This window comes from Nipponia nippon, unplaced genomic scaffold (assembly GCF_047370975.1).
Source record: "Nipponia nippon isolate SJK-2023a ecotype South Korea unplaced genomic scaffold, ASM4737097v1 scaffold_29, whole genome shotgun sequence".
NCBI classification, from domain to species: domain Eukaryota; kingdom Metazoa; phylum Chordata; class Aves; order Pelecaniformes; family Threskiornithidae; genus Nipponia; species Nipponia nippon.
Window position 1 is genome coordinate 4,638,814 of NW_028262346.1, and position 23,233 is coordinate 4,662,046.

The window sequence follows — 23,233 nt, forward strand, 5'->3', positions numbered from 1 at the left end:
TGCCCAGGGAAGTGGTTGAGTCTCCATCCCTGGAGGTATTTAAAAGACAGGTAGATGTAGTGCTTAGGGACATGGTTTAGTGGCGGGCTTGGCAGTTTTAAGTTAACAGTTGGACTCGATAATCTTAAGGGTCTTTTCCAACCTTAACGATTCTTATTCTATCATTATTAGCCAACCAGAAGTAAAATATGTCCCAAAGCCATATATTCAGCTTTAGTTAACAGCTTTATGATAATCTTATACGACTTCATCCCATAATGAGTGCAGCTGGTATTATGAATTTGATTTTATTTTTTTAGCTTTTTGTTACTGAGGTCATCATTTAGCTTTTCTTTAAAATACACATTTGGCAAAGCTGAAATATAGATTGCTTTTGGTATCTGCTGGAGATGGAAGCAAAATCCATAGAAAATGCTGAAGTGTATCACTGATAAGATTGACAAACATGATTTATGTATAAAGATATTCTAAGCATAACAGGGATACCTGTTATAACAGCATAACAGGGATACCTAAGATATTCTAAGCATCACAGGTCATACAGTGTTTTCAGTTTCTTTAAAAAGTATACAAAAATCCAAAAAGAGGAAGATTATTAAAATAATAAGTGCCAAAAGCAGTGATTTTAGCTTTCTATTATTTTCCTTGTATTCATTCATTTTTCATCAAGCCACTATAAGTAATGTAAACTCTAACAAGTATATGTTTATTCCAAACTTTTGTGGGTTTTTTTCAAGTTTCACTGAGATTTGCAAAAAAAGGACTTAAAGCATCAATTCACAATGAATTGGGTATCAAAACCTGAATGATACTACTGGTACAAATTGGGGGAAAAGGGTTCTATTTTACTTTAGGGAATCATTGATGAAAAATGTAACTGTATGAACTTTTATATTGATGCAAGCACCTAGCATTTTTGTGCTATACTTCACAATTAAAAAATACATTATATTGATTGAACACAGATAATCAAACTCCTCTCCCCTTCCAAAAAAATATTCTGGTTCAGAAGCCAGCTAGTATTTTCAATCTGTTCTTAAGACTTATATAAAAAGATACTATTTTGGCAAGTGGAATAGTTACAGAGCATAATTTCTTAATATCCTATATGAAATTAGTACTTTAAGAGGTTTTTTTAATAACTGCAATATTTAAAATTGGAGAGAGAAAGCAACCTCTGCATTTAAATCTCGTAAATAAGAGTCCTAGCCATAAAATAATTTTGCCCTAGACTCAAAATCCACTTATACTGAGATGCTCAAAAGCCACTGGCACTAATTGAACCCAAAATACAATTATCATAATTTGGCTATAAATAAAAAAAAAACTTTTATGCTGAATTAATTTACAATATTTTACACTGCAGTTGGAAAACTGTTCTGGCATAGCATCACTAGAAATAAATCAAAAGATAAAAGAATTCTGGGGAAAACAAGTCTAACTGGGTAGCTATAGAGCAGAAAGCTAGAGTTCTACAACTCATGAAGATGGCTGCCTTCCAATCTTCAAAGCCCTTGATCTTCCATGGATTATGTAAAGTTGAGCCCCAGAAACAGAGAAAGACAACCATAAACTTTGACCAACATTGCTGTCAAGACATCTCATTCAGATGATCTTTCTACCTGGGAAAATAGATGAGCTTAATGAAAATCTTTTACTGACTTCAGTGGTTCATGATCATGCAGCTGTCAAAACCAGATTTAGCTATAACATATAATGTAGCTGGCCAATGACAAAAATACAGACCATATTGTTACACCAGGTTGAATACAGTAACAAGAAGAAGCAAGGCTTGATTTTTGTTGGGTGTTTTTTGTTTTCATTTTTCTATTTAACTTTTGCAACCATTTAGAAATTGTTTCTCTGATAAGCATTTTTTTCACATTTGTATTAGCCAGCTGGATGAATCTACTGCTACCAAATTAGCAAATTAAGGTTACCTTTGGAAGAACCCCCTGCTCCAGAGTCTATTTCTATGAGTTAGAATTATACCCAGTAGATACCAATAGCTATTAATTCGTAATTTTAAGGTAGAATGACTGTTACTTCTAGTAATAGAAGCAGAATTGGCAAATTATTATCTATCATAAATACAGTAACCTTGGAAAGTTGTAGAGCCATAAAACACACAACACAAAGACAACTCTCTGGATGAAAAAGGACCTGGTATTAACGAGCAGCAGAGCACCATCAGTCTTCCTGATAGATGGACATAGATTAATCTGCTGTTCAGTGGTTCATAGCAAATCATGGAATGTCTACCTTTTTTTACACTGAAAATGCTACTCCCTTTATTTGTCAGGTTTTTCTCTTAAACACAGATTAATCTCTTCTTTCCTGCAGTGGTAAACTCAGTCTATCTTTGCTGAACTCTAATAACTACCTCCTAATTTTATTTTACTGTATTTTGTGCTAAAACTTTTCACCAAATAGGATATTGGTGGATTGTTCTACCATTTATTTTAAAGAGATTAAGTTAAGAAAGCAGGGGTCTTACTGTTTTAATAAGAAGCAATGACAATTGCATTTTTGAAATAATTCTCATACAGCCTTTTTTAAAAAAATATTTTCTGTTTATTTAACTATCAACTTACATCTTCCATGTATCATGTCAATCAAATCCTGAACACAGGTTTTAAAAGTAACCACAAAAAAGCTTATCGCTTACATTTAAGTCCTGGAATACAACTGAAGCTTTCAAACTGCCCTTTATCAGTTTTATCTTGAGTTCTGTACAATACTGCCAATTTGGAGTTGAATCTTAATTTGAATTTCTCCAGAGGATTCATTGATTTTCCACTGGGAATTAAGCCTGGAGCCCTGAGATGATTCCACATTATTTCATTGTCATATAACTTTTCTAAAAATTAAATTTCAATTAGCCAAATTTGTCTTGGCTTATTTTATTATTATGTTTATTTCTACCTACTTAGCCCTCCACTTTTACTGGCCATTCTAAATTATATGCACGCACACAACTCTTTTGAATAGTTTTTTCATAAAACTGTGTAAACACTAATGAACTACCCTTGCCAAGGTGCAAGATGAAATTAAACTCATGTTTTATTGCAGCAGTTGTTGTTGTCTCCTGACACCCAGCTATTTTTTTTGCATTGTTCCTTCCTGACTGCAAACTTAATTCTGAGAATGTTCCCTATATATTAAGCAAGTTTCATGTACCTGGTTAATGCGACACTGACCTGTCTGCATCTTAAAAATGATTTGTGCCTAAGCAATACAATCATTTGGGAAGATGTGTATTTTCATACCTTAAAAAGGAGTAACACCTTAGCAAACAATGACATTTATTGCAACTTACAGCCTGGGTATGGAAACACATGGTCCAAATTGAGGATTAACTTCCCTTCAAAACTTGTAGAGTTTTTGCTTTGGGGTTTGTTTTGGTTTGTTTTGGTTTTTTATTTTTGTCCAAATAAAAATTGACTTTTAAACAAGTGATTTTTTTTTTTTTTAATGGGAAATATATCTCTCTCCCAAATAGACTTTAATACTTAAAGAAAGTAGTTAAAAAACTAAACAGTCCTAAGTCTGAGGTGACAAATCTATACAAAAAAGAGAAAAGGAAGGTGGAGGGGGAATTATTAAATATTGCAGAAATCAATTTTCTATACTGGTTTCCCAGTTTGTTAGTCAACATACTGAAGGATTTTCCTATTTTTCCTATTTTCCCTTTGCTTTCAAAGGTAAAGTAGAGTTTCTGTGACAATATGAATGTTGAGTAATCATCTTGTGTCATTGCTCTTCCACTATTATTTTTTTTTCTGACTTGGCCTGCTTTAGGCATTTATGAGAAAGATCATCTTCTCCATATAAATTTCTACCATGCCTGATAACTGTGTCTTTTTTATACTTTTAACTCTTCCATTTTATATCATTCCTTAAGGATAACTATGATAACAATACTATTGTATAATTTAAGTGTAAAACACAATCAAATTACATTAAAAGGAAAGAGTTTTGTACTTTAACAGTCCTTGTGAGTATTTAAAATCAGAAATGTCCAACTAAAGTTGAGAGACCTGTGAACCTTCAATATCAGCACAATTAAACAGTATTTATGGTACTTAAGAATGTTTAAAGTACTGATCTGACACTCAGAATCTGTGGTTCTGTCACAGACTTCCTGCATAGCATCTTAATATCACTGATTCTTGTCTCCAACAGTAAATGTAGCACTATTCATAGAATCATAGAATCATTAAGGTTGGAAAGGACCTCTGAGATCATCGAGTCCAACCTGTTAACCTAACTGCCAGGTCCACCTCTAAACCATGTCCCTAAGCACCACATCCACACGTTTTTTGAATACTTCCAGGGACTGTGATTGTACCACTTCCCTGGGCAGCCTGTTCCAATGCCTAACCACTCTCTCCGTGAAGAAATTTTTCCTAATATCTAATCTAAATCTCCCCTGGCACAACTTGAGCCCATTTCCTCTTGTCCTGTTGCTTGCTGCCTGGGAGAAGAGACCAACCCTCACCTCACTACAGCCTCCTTTCAGGTAGTTGTAGAGAGCAGTAAGGTCTCCCCTCAGCCTCTTCTTCTCCAGGCTAAACAACCCCAGCTCCCTCAGATGTCACATTCACAAAACAAAAATTATGGCCTTTTCCAAATGTTTATTTGACTTTAATCAAGCCCAGAATCATTTGGTGTTTGTTATATGACTACCTGAGGCGTTAAGTCTCAATATCACACATATATTGACATGACAGTGTAACTATGCTCACTTAAGTCATTTAATGCTGTTGAATTGTCAAAATGAGGACCTTAAAAGAATTTATATAGAATTCTGTTCCTAAAATAGAGTTAATTTGGACGAAAGAGCCAGAAGTGCACTAGAGGTTTTTTGAAGACTATTTGGGAGAAGCAGGGAAAAAGGTGGAATAATAGAAAAGCAAGCAATAATGCTTACCTGTTCTATCTAATGATAATGGTTACCTATTCTATTAATTGTACAATGAATAATTTGTATGATTTAAAAGCATATGGTAGAAAACCACAGATTTTAAAGAATTACAAGCATTAATGCTTTCTGCTTTGCTTTATGCTTATCAAGCCAAAAGAGATCAGTTGGTTTGGGTTTTTTTTTCCTGGAAATACTAAAACATAAGAAAATGCCACAGGAAGCGGGGGAATCTGTTAATTTGCAATTGTTAAATAAAAAATAAAATTAAAAACTTATTTAATTAAAAAAGGAAAATTTGTCAAAAACATTCTGCATTAAAATAATCTCCCATGTCCAATTATAATATTAGCATGCATTTGTTTATGTGATGCTATGAGTTCCATACAGTTCCCATAAGACCCTCAGAGCCTAATAATTCCTTTCACGTTATGGTCCTATGCATAAAATTCTGATAAGCATTTCTTTGCTGAGTAGCTCTACAGCAAGCCAGAGTGAAAAACTGTTTAAAGCTGTATTACCACCTCTCAGAAAAGCTCTACCAAACTTTTACTGTTTCCTATTGTTGTGATTCAAACCACTATAGAATCACAGAATCATAGAATTGTTTGGGTTGGAAGGAATCTTAAAGATCATCTGGTTCCAAGCCCCATGCCATGGGCAGGGACACCTTCCACTAGACCAAGTCACTCAAAGCCCCATCCAACCTGGCCTTGAACACTTCCAGGGAGGGGGCATCTCCAACCTCTCTGGGCAACCTGTTCCAGTGCCTCACCACCCTCACAGTAAAGAACTTCTTCCTTATATCTCATCTAAATCTACCCTCTTTCAGTTTACCCCTTGTCCTATCACTACATGCCCTTGTAAAAAGTCCCTCTACAGCTTTCTGGTAGGCCCCCTTCAGGTACTGGAAGGCTGCAATAAGGTCTCCCTGGAGTCTTCTCTTCTCTTCTCTTCTCCAGGCTGAACAACCCCAACTCTCTCAGCCTGTCTTCATAGGAGAGGTGCTCCAGCCCGCTGATCATCTTCGTGGACCTCCTCTGGACTCGCTCCAACAGGTCCATGTCCTTCTTATGTTGGGGGCCCCAGAGCTGAACGCAGTACTCCAGGTAGGGTCTCACAAGACCAGAGTAGAGGAGCAGAATCACCTCCCTCGACCTGCTGGCCACACTTCTTTTGATGCAGTCCAGGATACAGTTGGCTTTCTGGGCTGCAAGCGCACGTTGCCAGGCCATGTTGAGTTTTTCATTAACCAACACCCCCAAGTCCTTCTCCTCAGGGCTGCTCTCTATCCATTCTCTGCCTAGCCTGTATTTGTGCTTGGGATTGCCCCGACCCATGTGCAGGACCTTGCACTTGGCCTTATTGAACTTCATGAGGTTCCCATGGGCCCACCTCTCCAGCTTGTCAAGGTCCCTCTGGATGGCATCCCTACCTTCCAGTATGTCGACCATACCACACAGCTTGGTGTCGTCGGAAAACTTTCTGAGGGTGCACTCAATCCCACTGTCCATGTCGCTGACAAAGATGCTAAACAGTGCCTGTCCCAATACCAACCCCTGAGGAACGCCACTCGTCACTGGTCTCCACTTGGACATCGAGCTGTTGACCACAACTCTTTGAGTGCGACCACCCAGCCAATTCCTTATCCATCAAGTGGTCCATCCATCAAATCCATGTCTCTCCAATTTAAAGACAAGGATGTCGTGCGGGACAGTGTCAAATGCTTTGCACAAGTCCAGGTAGATGACATCTGTTGCTCTTCCCTTATCCACCAATGCTGTAACCCTGTCGTAGAAGGCCACCAAATTTGTCAGGCACAATTTGCCCTTAGAGAAGCCATGTTGGCTGTCACCAATCACCTCCTTATTTTCCACGTGCCTTAGCATAGTTTCCAGGAGGATCTGCTCCATGATCTTGCTGGGCACAGAGGCTGACTGGCCTGTAGTTCCCCGGGTCTTCCTTTTTTCGCTTTTAAAAAATGGGGGTTATGTTTCCCCTTTTCCAGTCAGTGGAAATTTCACCGGACTGCCATGACTTCTCAAATATGATGGATAGTGGCTTAGCAACTTCATCTGTCAGTTCCCTCAGGACCCACGGATGCCTCTCATCAGGTCCCATGGAGTTGTGCACCTTCAGGTTCCTTAGATGGTCTCAAACCTGATCTTCTCCTGCAGTGGGAGGTTCTTCATTCTCCCAGTCCCTGCCTTTGCCTTCTGTGATTTGGCTGGTGTGGCTTGAGCACTTGCCAGTGAAGACTGAGGCAAAAAAGTCATTGAGTACCTCAGCCTTCTCGATATCCCAGGTAACCAGGTCTCCCATTTCCTTCTGGAGAAGGCCCACATCTTCCCTAGTCTTCCTTTTATCACCAACGTACTTATAGAAGCTTTTCTTGTTGCCCTGAACATCCCTGGCCAGATTTAATTCTATCAGGGCTTTAGCTTTCCTAACCTGATCCCTGGCTGCTCGGACAATTTCTCTGTATTCCTCCCAAGCTACCTGTCCTTGCTTCCACCCTTTGTAGGCTTCCTTTTTGTATTTGAGCTTGTCCAGGAGCTCCTTGTTCATCTGTGCAGACCTCATTGCATCTTTGCCTGACTTCCTTTTTGTTGGGATGCATCATTCCTGAGCCTGGAGGAAGCGATCCTTGAATATTAAATAGCTTTCTTGGGCCCCTCTTCCCTCCAGGGCTTTCCTGCTGGTACTCTGCCAAGCAGATCCCTGAAGAGGCCAAAGTCTGCTCTCCTGTATGTATGTATGAATGTATGTATTACATACTCCCTGCATGTTCATTTTAAGCGTTTCAATGAGTAATTTCTCCAAGCACTACAACAGAAATACCTGTTAAAATATTTATTTAACTTTACTGCCTTAGTGATAGAGGCAAGATTCTTACCGTAACTGTTAATACAACAGCAGATTTAACAGACTAGGGTTTCACTTCTGAGGAGTCTTGTAATGCTTTCTTACAACGGGTTAGAATGACTTTCTGTTTTATTTATAATCTGAAGTAAAACATGCTTCACACTGATAGCACAATTAGAGTTCTAACAGCCAAAGGTTCTTGCCAGTAATTTCAACCCTAGAAACAATCCTTTTCTAGGCTTTATTGCCAAAGCTCATGAATGGACTATTCTTTGCTCGCATGGGTAACAATCCTGCTAAGGATCACAGAATTCTGATTGCACTCCTGACATCAGCCACTGGAGCAGCAAATAACCTCAAATTTGCCGAAAGCTCTAGACCTGCAAACTTTTTCAGGAATCACTTTGTCACCTATATGCTTGTGGATGACAAATAATAATTTGGAAATGCATTGTATTTTTGCTTAGAATAGCAGTAGCTGAGAGTCAAGGATTTCAGAAGCCCCTGCCATCCAATACTCTGCAGCCTTATAAACATCAGTGAACGTAAGAGAACTCAGCCTGTCTTTTTCTCAAAAAAAAAGTCTCAAATATTGATCCTCTGCTTTGGTTTTATTTTTTTTTATATTACAGAAAGATTAGCTATCTCTTCTTCCCTCCTCCTCACCTCTCTTAACAAGAACCTCTTGTCAAAACCTGCATCAAGATATAAGGTGATATGAGGCTACCATCTAGCCAATCAGTCCCTAGCATGTCTTAAGGCATGGGGCTATTTCTGTCCCCAGCACAGGACTTCACATTTGAGTGCTGAAACTCCTGTTTGCCATCAGCCCCCTCCTCCTTCAGTCTGCTGAACTCCCTCTGACCAGCAGCCCTGAGGAATGTTACTCACACCTGACAGCCAGTTAGACTTTCAATCAGTGACACCTGCCCTTTAAGCCCAACAGTCCTGCCAGTTTTTCACCCACCTCCTAATTCACCAATGCAGTCCCTATCTCCTCACTCTGACTGGATAGTGTCAGATTGTCAGAAGCCTTGCTAGTGACAAGGGAAGCCACTTTCTCTGCCTTCCTCTTGTCCACAGAGCTAGTCACTTCAAAATAAAAAGGCAATCAGGTTGGTCTAGCATAATTTAACCTTGGCAAACTCATGCTGGCTGTTCTCAGTCACTTTGATGTCCTTCATGTGCCTGGAAACTTGTTCCCATGGACAGAGATGAGACTGACCAACCTCTAGTTCCCTGAATCATTCTTTGCCTTTTTGGGATATGGCTGAAACATTTGCCTTTTTCTATCTCCAGGGTTACCTTAACTCTTCAAATGACACAGAACAGCCTCACAATGCAGCTCCTTCAACCTATTCTATCTGGCTGAAGGCAGGTCCGTCAACCCTTTCTATCTGGTCTCAAGGACTTCTGTATATCCAGGTTAACTAAGTCATGCCTTCCTTGATTCTCCTCTACTGCGGGTAGTATGTCTTTCCCCCAAAATTTGCAACTATACAGAGAGACCAGGGAGGCTCAACAGCAGACCTGGTCTGATAAAGACTAAGGCAAAGAAGTCACTGAGTACCTCAACCATGTCATTTACACGTAGAAGTCCTTTTATTTTTGTCCTCCATATCCTTATCCCATGTCAACTCCCACATAAATTTGATCTTCCTTAATTCCATCCCAACATGTCTAGGCAACACTTCTGTATTCCCCTTTGGTTCTCTTTTCCTGCTTCCTATATGCTTCCTTTTTTGTGTTTGACATCAGTCTGGAATTCCCTGATCAAATGAGCTGGGTTCTTGTCATGCCTGTTTGCCTGCAAATCAAGATAGGTAGTTCTTGGGCTTTGAAGTAGTTGCCCCTGACAATCAGGAATCTTCTGGGTCCTGCTGTCCTTCAGAGCAGCTTCCCTAAGGAACCTGTCTACCCATTTGCTTAGCAAGCCAAAGTTTACTTCCCTCAGTTCCTGGGTCTTTAGTCAAGTACTTGTCTTCCTCACTTCCCTCAGGTTCTTAAACTCTTCTCTTCCTCAGTCACTTGGTCCTTATTTATGAATAGCAAATCCAGCAGAGCACCTCCTCTTGCCAGCCCTTCCAGCTCCTGCATTACTGGCAATGCCCCAGACAATTCAGAAATCTCCAGGTCATCCAGTCTCCCCATCATATGACCCTTTCAGCAGAGGCTGAGGTAGTTGAAGTCACCCATGAGAACCAGGGACTGCAACCAGGAAACTTCTGCCACCTGTAGGAAGAAGCCTTCATGCAACTTCTTGACCAGAGAGTCTGTTGTCCTTTGGTTGACCTCATCTCGGATCTTAACTCATAATCTCTCTAACATGCCTATCATCCCTTCCACAATAGAACGCAATTGTATCCCAGCTGTTTCTTGGCAAAGTGCATCCCCCTCGGCTCATGTTCCTTGCCTGTCTTTCGTAACAGAGCCTATATCCATCACTTCAGTAGCATTTCCATAATGTAAGCTATCCCACATCATCTCTGTATTTCCACAGCACAGTGACTACACAAAAACTTTCATTTCCATACTTTTTTGTTTACTTTTTTTTTGTGCTTTGCCAGCTGCATTTATTTGTGACAGGCACACGAGATAGGCCTGTGTCACCCTGATTCTCAAGGGGAATGTGAAAGGTCCCCTGTTGCTAGCCCTGTACATATTTCTGCCTTATCCTTCATTCTCCTACTTTTCTGTGGACTTTGGTCTCCATCCTCCAATGAACCTGGTTTAAAACCTTCCTCACTAGGTTAATAAGAATACTAGAAAAGATGGTCTTAGAATCATAGAATGGTTTAGGTTGGAAGGGACCTTTAAAGGTCATCTAGTTCCACCCCCCCTGCAGTGGGCAGGGACATCTACAACTAGATCAGGTTGCTCAGAGCCCCATCCAGCCTGACCTTGAATGTTTCCAGGGATGGGGCATCTACCACCTCTCTGGGCAACCCATTCCAGTGTTTCACCACCCTCATTGTAAAAAATTTCTTCCTTACATCTAGTCTGAATCTACCCTCTTTTAGTTTAAAACCATTACCCCTTGTCCTATCGCTATTGGCCCTGCTAAAAAGTCTGTCCCCATCTTTCTTATAAGCCCCCTTTAAGTATTGAAAGGCCGCAATAAGGTCTCCCCGCAGCCTTCTCTTCTCCAGGCTGAACAACCCCAGCTCTTTCAGCCTTTCCTCATAGCAGAGGTGCTCCATCCCTCTGATCATTTTTGTGTCCCTCCTCTGGACCTGCTCCAACAGGTCCATGTCCTTCCTGTGCTGAGGACTCCAGAGCTGGATGCAGTACTCCAGGTGGGGTCTCACAAGACCAGAGCAGAGGGGCAGAATCACCTCCCTCGACCTGCTGGCCATGCTTCTTTTGATGCAGCCCAGGATACAGTTGGCTTTCTGGGCTGCAAGCGCACATTGCCGGCTCATGTCCAGCTTTTCACCCACCAGTACTCTCAAGTCCTTCTCGGCAGGGCTGCTCTCAATCCCTTCATCCCCCAGCCTGTATTGATACAGGGGATTGCCCCTGACCCAGGTGAAGGGCCTTGCAATTGGCCTTGTTGAACCTCATGAGGTTCCCATGGGCCCGCTTCTCTAGCCTGTCCAGGTCCCTCTGGATGGCATCCCGTCCCTCAGGCGTGTCAACCGCACCACTCAGCTTGGTGTCGTCAGCAAACTTGTTGAGAGTGCACTCGATCCCGCTATGTCATTGATGAAGATATTAAACAGTACTGGCCCCAGAACGGACCCCTGAGGGACACCACTCATCGCTGATCTCCATCTGGACATTGAGCTGTTGACCACTACTGTCTGGATGTGACCATACAACCAATTCCTCATCCACCGAACAGTCCATCCATCATATCCATATCTCTCCAATTTAGAGAGAAGGATGTTGTGGGGGACTGTGTCAAAGGCCTTACAGAAGTCCAGATAGATGACATCCGTAGCTCTTCCCTTGTCCACTTGATGTAGTCACTCCATCATAGAAGGCCACTAGGTTGTTCAGGCAAGACTTGCCATTGGTGAAGCCATGCTGGCTGTCTCAAATCACCTCCTTTGTCCTGCTTTGTCAGGTCAATGGAAAAGTGCTGACATCTCATCCCTCCTACCTCAAGATTGAATGAATCAGATGAGATATCCACCTGTCCTCACTGATCATAGGGGGAGCAAGATGATCACTATTTAGACAGCTAAATTTAGGCAAGCTGAATTCCAGCTGTTACACTGGAACCTCAGCCTCTGAGTCAGACTTTCTACTACTCGAAGCTTTTCCTAATGCTTGACATATATCTTATAAACAGGCTCGAACCTGACTTTCAGTGGACTTCCATACTTCTGGAAAAAGATGAGAATTTGGGCAAACGTGATTGTACCCTGATTAAAATTGCTCATATACCTGTATCCAGTATCTTCATGAGTCCTCAGTATTTTCTCTGTGTCTACAGATTGATGCTATCACTGTCATCACACAATTCCTGTACTTTTTTCCCCACAGTCTATTGAAACTTCTTTTCTATCTCAAACAAACCCATTCAAGATGTAACTCAGATGTTTTTGGCCTGCAGTTTAAAATGTCTACAAATCTCTTGGGCATACTCAGTTTCATGGAAGTTTATAAAACTGAAGGTAGTAACTTATAAGATAACAGTTCCCATTCATATACTGCCACGATTAACATCTTGGCTAACACTACTCTGGTTCTTTTCTGCTGGCAATCTCAAAGAAATGGCTTCAAAATTCACAAACTCTTTCAAGCTTTTTTACTTCTGTCATCATTTTTGCTCTGTGCTGTCACTCTATTCGGGTACAGAAGTTTCCATAATGATTATTTTTTACCTGTTTCATTATCATGTCCTTTGCTATCATTTAAACTGCACCAGTGTCCTATCAGCACAGAAACTCAATGAATTTAAATCCTTTTAGATTGGTTTGTTCTGTGTTATGCTTAAATTCTGTGTCCAAAGAAGCATTTTTGAAATTCTAACCTTATTGATAAGATAAACAAAAGCTCAGTTTTTTCACTCTTGACACTCTGAATGCTTTACTTTATACAGCTAACTCTAGTGTTTCCTACCCTGAAGCTGTTACTCATTGGCAGAAGACACAAATATGAATCCTGTCAGTGTCATTGCTGCACTAGAAGCCAGATGTCAAAACAGAAAACTATGCCATATATTCTTGGCAGGAGGAGCTTATTAGCCTGTGATAATATACAAATAATTCCTTGGAACTTACCCATAATAACTAATGCAAAACATAACAATTTCTGAAAAGAGAGGTTGTACTCTAAATTGTTGCAAGGCAAGGGGTGGGTTAAAGATTTTGGGAGATATATTTTGGAAATGTTTCTTCTGACACATCATGTTATGATATTACGCATCTTTTGGCATTAGTCACATCATCACTTCTCACATGGAAAAACATGTTCAACACAACACAATGTGACATGTCCAAAGTAATATATCTTCTCTAAAATAAGACTTTTAGCTGCTCTTTGAGCTCAGAAGCACAGCTTCTTTCTTTTGATTTAAAAAATATCTGTTTTTCTGGATGTTTTCCTCTCTGACACTCCCTTCTTAAGTGAAATACAGCTCCCCATATGTCTCCCAGATTACTCATAATTGAGCAAGGTAGAATGAAAATATTTATTACATCAATGGCAATAGGGAAGATAATTTTGTGAGAGGGGCAGAAAGTAGGGTTTGTTTTCTTGTTTATTTTGTGTGGCAGCAGTACTTTTTAGCTTTTGGATGATCTCAGTATGAACAGTTCTTCCATCTTCTGACTTTAAGGAACTTTAAATACAGCTGAAGGCTAGGAACATTTGGTAGCTTTATTTGTTTTCTCCACTGAATAGAAGGGCCTAAAAATTATATTTTCAAACCTCTGATCTTGCATGGCTAAAGTTAGAACTTATCCTGGTCATTAAGTCATGATACTTTCAATGACAGAGGCAGAAAGAAAGTAAATTTTAGTACATCTGCTGAGCAATGGCTGATCCTCTACTGAAAGTCTTTTTGGTTTTTTTGTTTTTTTTTTAAAAGGGCAACTGAGTTCCACAGTCCAATCAGCATAGATAGGTAAAGTCCTGTCCAAAATTCTTGGTACTAAGACACATTGAAAATCCAGAATGGGAAGCATCTAGGCAATAATTAATTGCCTGAACAATGCTTGTTTTTCAAACTGATAGGAATACAATGTATAATGTGACAACTTACCTCAGCCCAAGAGACACCAGGAGTCTGTCCTGTACTCTAAAGAATGATTAATAATTTCTTGCTAAGAATAACACATATAAAAGTTATCAAAACCAACAAACAGTTCCTGGTGTGATACCATTTATGTGAAGATGCAAGAGCAAATGTACCATTTGATATTAATGCAGAATGGACACAATTTCCATCTGTAAATTCATATCTTCTTCATTATAATAAGTAAGATTCAATTTATCTAGGAAAGATAAATCCTTAGTTTCAGAATACAACTAAGCTCCATCCTAGTGCAATATCTGAGAACATGACTGTTATTATTATTTTCAGAGGTATTTTAAATGGGTATTATGAAAGAAAATGCAGAAACAGCATTTGCTGCCACAGCCTCCTGGAGTATAACGCAGCAAGCTAGTATTTCCTTGTGTCTAAACTTCAAGAGAAAATGATGCTGAAATCAAGAAGGCAAGAAAGAGAAAAATATCAGGAAGAAAGAGAGGTGCACAGCTTCGGCAAAAAAGCATAAAATTCTAAAAAAGGATGAGAACCTGTTCCCATTTTGCACCAGCTTTATTCTGGACTTACTTTAGTTTTACCATAAAATGCATGAGAATCATATCCAAGAGCTTGATTTTGAAGTGGAATACTTAAAACAGCCTCATCCACACCTCTGTGCTCCAAGGCTTGTAGGTGGCTGTGTGGGTATAAGTGGACTTAAGAGGCACAGAGATTTCAGAAAACATGCTTCTATATTGCAAAGGATGATTAATTCTTATTGAGTAGAGACTACTTCACTTAACCTGATAATATTGTATTCCTTGGTTGCTAGGAAGAGGGAGGAAAAAAGCTATCATAAACAAGCAAGCAAGCACCCAGCTTGATAACTCAAGATATTGTCTCACTTTATGAAATTACACTGACATTCTCTTCTGCAATAAAGAAAAAACAATGTCTTTTCCAATCCTTGTAATAATATTGATTTTTCCCTTTTTTATGGGGAGCTGGCTCTTCAAAAATGTAGCAACATAGAATATCACTCATCTCAACCACCTACAGAGCTTAATAATTTGGAATAGACCCAAATCATATGAAAAAAATACAGTTTATTCACCTAAACCAACAAGCAGTTCTGGAACATCCTGAGGAAGAAAAAGATACATAGTCATACCAAATAAATCCTTGAACAATTATCTGTGTTATACAATCTATATAGCTTCTAGCCTATCCTCCAAACTGTACCACTGGGAGTGTTATATTTTTCTTCCTCTTTACTTCTGTCTTTAGGAGAGCTACTCAAAAACTTCATGCCCCAGCTCACACCCAGGCACTTCTAACTGCCCTGATACTTACTATCACCTTATTCTTCCTGTGAAACAAGTTTCCTACACAGAGAGATGTGACTTCAAAAAGCTCCATAAGATACTTTTTTTTTCCCCAGAAGCCCTCACATAGTGTTTATCCATGGACCTAATCACAAAAAGTTCAGTTCCCGGAAAGTGTTTGCAAATCTAGAGTGGCCCTGCAAGGCTTTGCCTCAGGCACAGTGATTGCCTCACATTTGCAACATTTTTTCAGCTGCAGAACAATCTTCCAAATGCAAGACCATCAAAAGTCATTCTTGATTTTTTTGAAGTACAAGCCAGGATCACAGTTTTCTTTCCTAAGGTCATCGTATTGTGTTGTTCCCTGACATGCTAGCTGGTCTTCTAGACAATCCACTGAGATCACTCTGATGATTCAATGCCCTCTATATGATTTTAACAGGCCAGTTCAACAATGCAGTCTAACTTCCACCAAATAATGTATCTGCCCTGCCAGACTGGGCAGCTCTCAACTGTACCCCTGCTCCTACATCTTGGTCAAACATTTAGCAGCCAAGGGTCACAGCTATCAGGACTAGTAGTTCCACAGTCATTCAGCAAAGAACAGAAACATACAACAGCAACAGGAGAGCCTGATTTTTTGACTCTCCACTTGACTGGCAAACTATATAGAGCAATTCCTGGGAATTATTTGAGTTGAAAGTGCTAAGGAAAAAGCTTGGTTACTGCAGTTGGAAGAGGAAATATGTCTTGGGGAGGAAGGAATACTGTATAATGAAAGAGAAGGCATGATTTGAAGGTCTGCCAGAGAGTATGGAGAGCACTGAATAGGAAGAAGGCAGAGAAACACTGATGTCAACTTTAAGAGAGATGAGGGTATGAAACAGGATTATTTTGACTAATTCTCACCAATCTCCCACTGAAGTTATAATACAAGAGCCCTACAACAGGTGGGTGAGGTATTGATGCATGTCAGATAAACAAGTTAATTCTGATCAGCTGCTTTGCTGTTGGCTGTATTGGTTACAGTAAGTTGACTTATCTCTGAGGGATGTCTCTGCCTTACATAATTGCATAGGCATCTCAAAACTCAGTGACAGGCAGGAGCTGCTACCCTGCAAAAGTGTAAGTAGTTGTGATTTTTATATAAGATAGTGACCTCTTCAACAGTAGACTCTGGAGTGCTTCCCTATTCCAAGGAGTGGCTGTGCACCTCTGTATTCCTGTGAACTATGACTATCCCAGTCCTTTTTTCCCTACCACCATCATTCTCTTGTTCACAAACCACAGTGTGTCATGTCCTTAACAGGAGATTGCCAGAATGACTAGGGAACCAGAATCTTCCCCCAAGTGCCCTGCACTTTGAATCAGAAGGCTAAAAGAAATGCTCATTAAATCTTTAATAGAAGCCACTCCACATGGAAGGAAAATACCTCCAGATGGAAAGCAGATACAGAGCAATATTGTGAATCAGTGTTTCAGTATTCCCAGCTTTTGCTGAGTGAGAAGAGAAAGAAAGTCAAAATCATCAGTGACTCATCCCTTTATGTGATACATTCACCCTTGACAGATACAGCATATAGCAGTCAGTTAATCCTCCCAATAAGGTTTATATGCGATAATGACTGTCTACAAGGGAATGGGCTTCCAATTCTGCAAGGGTTTTTGCCTCAAGGCTTGTTTCCACCAAACAATCATGAAAACAGCAATCAACAAGAAACTGACCAATAATTTCTAAGTTCCTAATTAGAAAAGAAAAAAAAAAAAGAAAAAAAGCATAAAACTGATCTTTCAGGTTCTCTATAACTCATTTTATTTCCCAGGATATTCCTTCCAGTTGGGCAGTGAGATCTGTTAACCATCTGTAAGTTGTCTTGTGACTTTCTAGTCTCACTCTGTGAGTGATGGCTATTTCAAACCAAGAAATCTCACAAGATAGGTTTGCAGCATGAAGCAGTTTCTAATATGATTGCTGCTGCTGAACAGATCACGTATTTTTTCCTCACCAACAGATGCTAGTTTTATTTATTGTTTCATGGAGAAGCTAAAAAAGGTTATCTGTACTCCTTCAAAGAAAATTACACAAATCTTCTGTCATAATACAATTTAATATACAAAACACAGAAAGACACTCAAAAATCACATCTTCGTTTTATTCTGGAAGGCACCCACCAGTCCTTTCTGGTCTGTAAGATATTTATCCAGTTTTGACAAACTAAGGATGTAGAAGCTATAATTCCAGCCTGCTTTAAATCTTGAGATCATTTTAAATGATATTTTTTTTTCCCCATTGGGTGTTAATCAGGAGAGAGTGCATTTATGATGTCTTTTAAGTTCTTCTCTACAAGCCAAGAGGTTATAAATTTTCCTTGAAATTATAATACAAAAAAGAATGTTGTTGTGATCCACAAGGAAATGTTTATCCTTAAGCCATGGAACTTCAGGAAGAAAATACCAAGTAGCACACGATTATATTTTCTAATCATTTCCTGTGATCTAAGCATTAAGGATGTTGATGCATATGTTAAAACAGAAGACAGATATACCTATTTCTCATCATTTTTTGACCCTTTCTGGACTGAATTGGTGCATAATAAGCAGAGAAATGCAAAGAAAATAACAAACTTCAATTGAAATCCTTCACCGTTAATGGATTTCTCCACTCTGATTTTGGTAGGCTTTGAACTGGGCCTCACAAGACAACTGTCATCTAACAAAGCACTACAAAGAACATGTATCAAAAGAATATTAGTTCTTATTCTGGACATGCAAGTAAATTTGAGATCTGGTCTTTTTTTTTCCTCTTTCTTTTTTGCAAAAGGGTAAAGAACTTTTTGCAGGATTTCACCTTTTTTAGCATATCAGATTTGACATTTCCAATTAATGTTTTGAATTTGCATGTTATGAAAGTCAAACTAATTTTAAGTTTTAGTAGCATTTTGTGTTCCAACATTTATATAAAAATCTTTCACTCAGGTGAACAGAATTATGTTATCAGTGCATAAGGGTGTTATAATTTTGCATCTTAAGAACTCCTTTGAAACTTCAGTGCCAATATTTGACGGTGATTTGTGTAGTATAGCTGCCAGGTGAAGGAGATAGAGGTAATGTAGAGGTGAAGTACAAATTCTAACTGATTTGCCATATATTTTAGCAAGTCATAAAAAATTGTGACAAATGCATGAAGAGATAAAATATATTATTCAGCAACTGTTGTCATTTACACTTTATCCAACACTGAGGTTTAGAAAATAAGAGTTCCATATTTAAATCCTGTCAAACAAAGGAGGGGATTTTATATTTTACTTTGTTATTTTTAAATAACTTTTAAAATGAATAATTTATTCTCTGAAGCTAGTGAAAAGAGCAGCTGAGAAGTTTTGCAAAAATGACCAGCCTCCCCCTTTTCCCCCAGTTTCCTGAAATAAGTTTCAAAGGTAAAATGGATCAGTTTCCTACATTTTGAAGAGAGTTCCACAGAGAATATACAACATTATTATTCAAAGCAATCCACCTCTCAGAGAAGGTAGATTTAAGGCACACTCCTATCCCCATTGTTTCCTTAGTAGATACTCAACATCCATTATTGTGTGTTCCACTCTGATTCACAGAACTTTCCCCACGTAGTGCCTAAAGAGTTTAAACATGATTTCAGGTCTGCAATTCAACTTAAAAAACATTAATCTAATTGTACATGAAAACATTTCTATGGCTCAAGTAGAAACAGAAATCAGAACTTTCTGATCTTTCTGGGGCCAAGAAAACCACATTCTTCTTTTCTTCCAGTAAGACCTTAGCCACTTCCTTTGCTCCGGCATTTCACTTTCTCTTCCCAAGTGTGATGAAATTCACAAGCAATGACTTATTAGAAACACATATGAACCTGAATATTCAAATTTACCAGCAGTATCAGAGCTAAGGGTCCAGCAGATCTTTATCACTTTCTAGTATTCTGACAAATCTCTCTGAAAAATATGAACAGATGTGGACCAGTTTTAGCATGAGAGTGCCAGGTACCTGAACAACTAAAAATCTGTGTACGGAAATGAGTTGAAATATGGATTTCATCTCAAAATGGGGAAAGCTCTTATTGTCTCAGCTCTTCGAGAATCTATTACAATAATTCCCAGTGACTTCAGAGATGCCTACCTGATTAAAGAAGAGCTGATGAGTTGAAGGCTTCCCAGCTGCTAAGCTCAGCCACAAAGTCACTGATGACTTCAACAGATGGTCCTGCTTTTAGGTCATTGAGAACTTTATGAGCCATTTATCCTCCTTCAGGCAACTCATCATCTGAAATAAGGAACAGAATGATGTACTAATGTGTTTTGTAACCAAATGCTCTGGGACTTGTCTTTCCTGAGTGGCATCCAAATACCCTCAACTTGAATAAAATTGCTATAGACAAAAATTAGCAGTTAAATTAAATAAATAAAAAAAAATCAGCGAAATAGTTTGAACAGCATTGCAGATACAGTAATGGTAATTGTGTTCTCATCTGAAATAAAGCGAGGTTTGGATAGTTTTTATGAAAGGGACTTTACAGAGGTTGTGAAGGAGCCAGCTCTCTTCTTCAATGCTCTTTTTGTTTAGTTTCATAGCCACAACAGGGCTATTCAGTAAACATTATCTTACTTCAAAAGCAGTCCCTGGGTTTGAGCATAACTACAGTTGTTCTTGTCTAGAGTCAGGTGATCACACAACATCATGACAAAAACTTCCCATGCACTTTTACATAGCACAGTTTTTTTGCTGACACAAGGCACAGTTAATGAGACAAAGAACAAACTCTTAAATAGTGTGTACCGTAATAAATGCTCCTTTGTGAAGGATTTGCCCTCTTTCTGAAAAAAAACAATTAAAGCTACTGTATCTTTATTCCAACAGTATTTGAATATATATTCATACATGTGTCATATGAATACAGTATATGTTCTAGGAAAATCTGTTGGATCACATCTAGTCTCAGTTCTATCAAAGAGTTCATTGAAGTTCCCCAGACAGGACGTTTCAACCAATGACCTGCTTTTCCAAAATGTATTTTAGTGTTTGAGTGGTAAGTCTCTTCAGTGCACAGAAAGGAGGCCTCTATGTGTTCTGGGACCATAATAATTAGGGAGCTGTGTCTAAATTAACACTTCTAAAGGGTTACTAAAAGAGAACTGAAAGAAGGTGGGAAAAATCTTATTTTTAATTAATTGATTCATTATTTGACACTGCTGTTAACCCAATCACAGTTTGAAATAGTAGTAAGGAATACAATTAGTTTATCCCTACACAGTCATTCTTGTCATGCTAGCTACTTGCGCAAATGGACAATAAAAGATACTCTACATCCCATACAAGATACTAATTTCATTATCTCTTTTAGATCAGGTCTTAATTCATCCTTTCTAGTTGTTAAAGGTTATTTATCTAAGAAAATGTTACAAGCTCAGAGAGCAGCACCACAGAATCTAACTTATTTTCTGTGCTTTTTCAGACACTTAAAATGCATTATTATTATGATTTTAGTTTAGGATGACTATTCTGTAATCCTATTGCAAAAGCATGTGTTGTAAATGTCCAATTCTATATCACCAGTTATTTTGTTGTGCTTATTATTATGGCCTCTGCTGAACCTGCCTCAGTAGCTAAGGGTTGATATAAAGGCATCAACAACTCTCAGTAGCAAAACTCTGTGACTTTCAGTGAAAACACGAGAGCTTGTTAATTGTGAGTGGTAAAATTGCTGATTTTTAATGTTATATTGAAGTTGCAGGTTAGCATTTCAAGCCTGTATTTTCATAAATAATTTATTTCCTATTATTGAGCATTTATGAAAAAAGAAAGAAAAATGAAATCAACAGGGATGGCAACATGCTCCAGTCTTGGATGAAAAAATCCCAAATATTATTCTCTGTCTCTAAAATATGTTTGTAATAGTGTAACCCTAAACAAACTTTCTACGGGGCTTCTGACAAGCTATTTATTGCTTAATTCTTTTTCCTTTCTGCACCAATAAAATTTTTATTCTAAACATTTGCTATTGAATAATAGAAGCTTGCTGTGAGATCATTCCCACTGATTGAAGGCTGATTATTTTCATATTCATAGGTATTCCACATTCTTAAGCTCTATCATTAGAGAGGAATCGCAGATCCATTTCTGACTGTAGATCATGGCATTTTGGTGACTGTGAGCCTGCTGAGCTAATTTTCTACAGAAGGGAAGTGGGAGCTTAGCTTAACAAATAAAAAATTTGTTCAAGTTCTAACAGTATTTAAGTGCATAGATGAAGGCTATACTCTTTGTCATCGCAGGGATGTTGCAATCCAGAATTCCTTGTAGGATCAGACCCTTGGAAAGAGAGGGATAGAGCTATCAAACTATTATTTCAGTGAAAGCCCAGTGTCATTCCATTTAATTCATTTGGTTGGACAACATTTAGTAGGTCTTGCATTCTGTACTTACACTTTCTTGGCTTGGATTGTTCTTCCTGTACTTGATTAGCCTTGTAAACATTCTGGTATTAAAATGATTATTAATAATGATCTACTAATGATATTTAAAAGTTATTTCCAACCACTGTACATGAATACAGTAATAATATCTTAACAGGCTACAAGGTTTGTCAGCAGATTACAGGTTATCTGGTTCAGTATAAGTACGCACCTTATAAATCCTCATGTAGGTGGGAAAAAAGTGTTTCTGTGAAATTATTCTGTTTCAGTTCTGTAGGAAAGTGTCAATGTACCTCTTTGAAGTGGTAATGACCTTGCACATCCCATTTTAACTATAACAAGTAGGTGTATACACACTATGGAAAAAATCTGAGAAGTTACAAAGTGTATACTAAGTTGTTTCTGAGCGAAAATTTTTGTAGGCCACAGGATTACTTTAATTTAATCTTTTCAGTTGCAATTATACATTTAAAACTTATGGCACTAAAATCCTTTCAGAGAGAAAGTTATCTCCAAGCCTCAAAGGAGGAAGAAAAGAAATAGATCTTTTTGTAAAGAGATTAGCTCAAGTTATTTTGTCAGGACTAGTGAAATTTAGATAATACGGCAGGTGCCTCAGATCTGCCCAGAAATCTTGACCCTGTGTGGCTGGTAACAACAAAGTCACCCACAAGAAGCCTCCAGATTTTCTGCTTTAATCAATACCCTCAACGCCATACCCGCTACATCCTCTTCTCCACTTCCCTTTCCACTTTCACCTCATCCCAGAGCAAACTGGATAAAAAACAGGAATGCAAATAGTACAAGGAGATGTCCACCCTAGACAGCTCCTGATAGCACAGTGTATCCTCTGATTTGAATCTGTAGTTTCAGATTCATAAACTCAGATTTGGAAATGAACCGTCAAGGGAGCTGCAATGGAAGAGTATTAGATGTTCGTGAGGAGATGTTCTACCCATGGGGTGACTTTTGTTCCCAGTTCCACTCTGACAAGTTCTGTAAAAGTTCTGTGTATTGGTACTCCCATGTTGTGAATGATGGCACTAAAACAAACAGGAGCACTAAGTTCTCTGAGAAAGACATCAGATACAAGAAATAATTTAATTCTGTTGACAAAATCCACTGTTTGTAGAACAAAAGAATCTGGTCCTGTTGCATGCAGCTGTGGTCTGTAGCTATGTGGCTGTACCCGACATGTGATATGTATGTACAGGTGCAACAATGGATGCCTGTTATTGGAGGACAAGGTATGATGCAGATCACTTATGCGATCCATTAACATAACTCCTTCTAGCGATGAATGTGTTCACAATGTGCTGGGGCTCTGCTTAATGTCGAAGTATTGAAAGTGGGAAAAGACTTTGTTTGCTATGTTTAGCTTTAGAAAAAAAACCATCAGGGTCATGCCAAGACTATAAAATTGTAGCCTGAAGCCTGAAAGTTTCAGAAAGTTATGAACAACTGAGTAGACAAA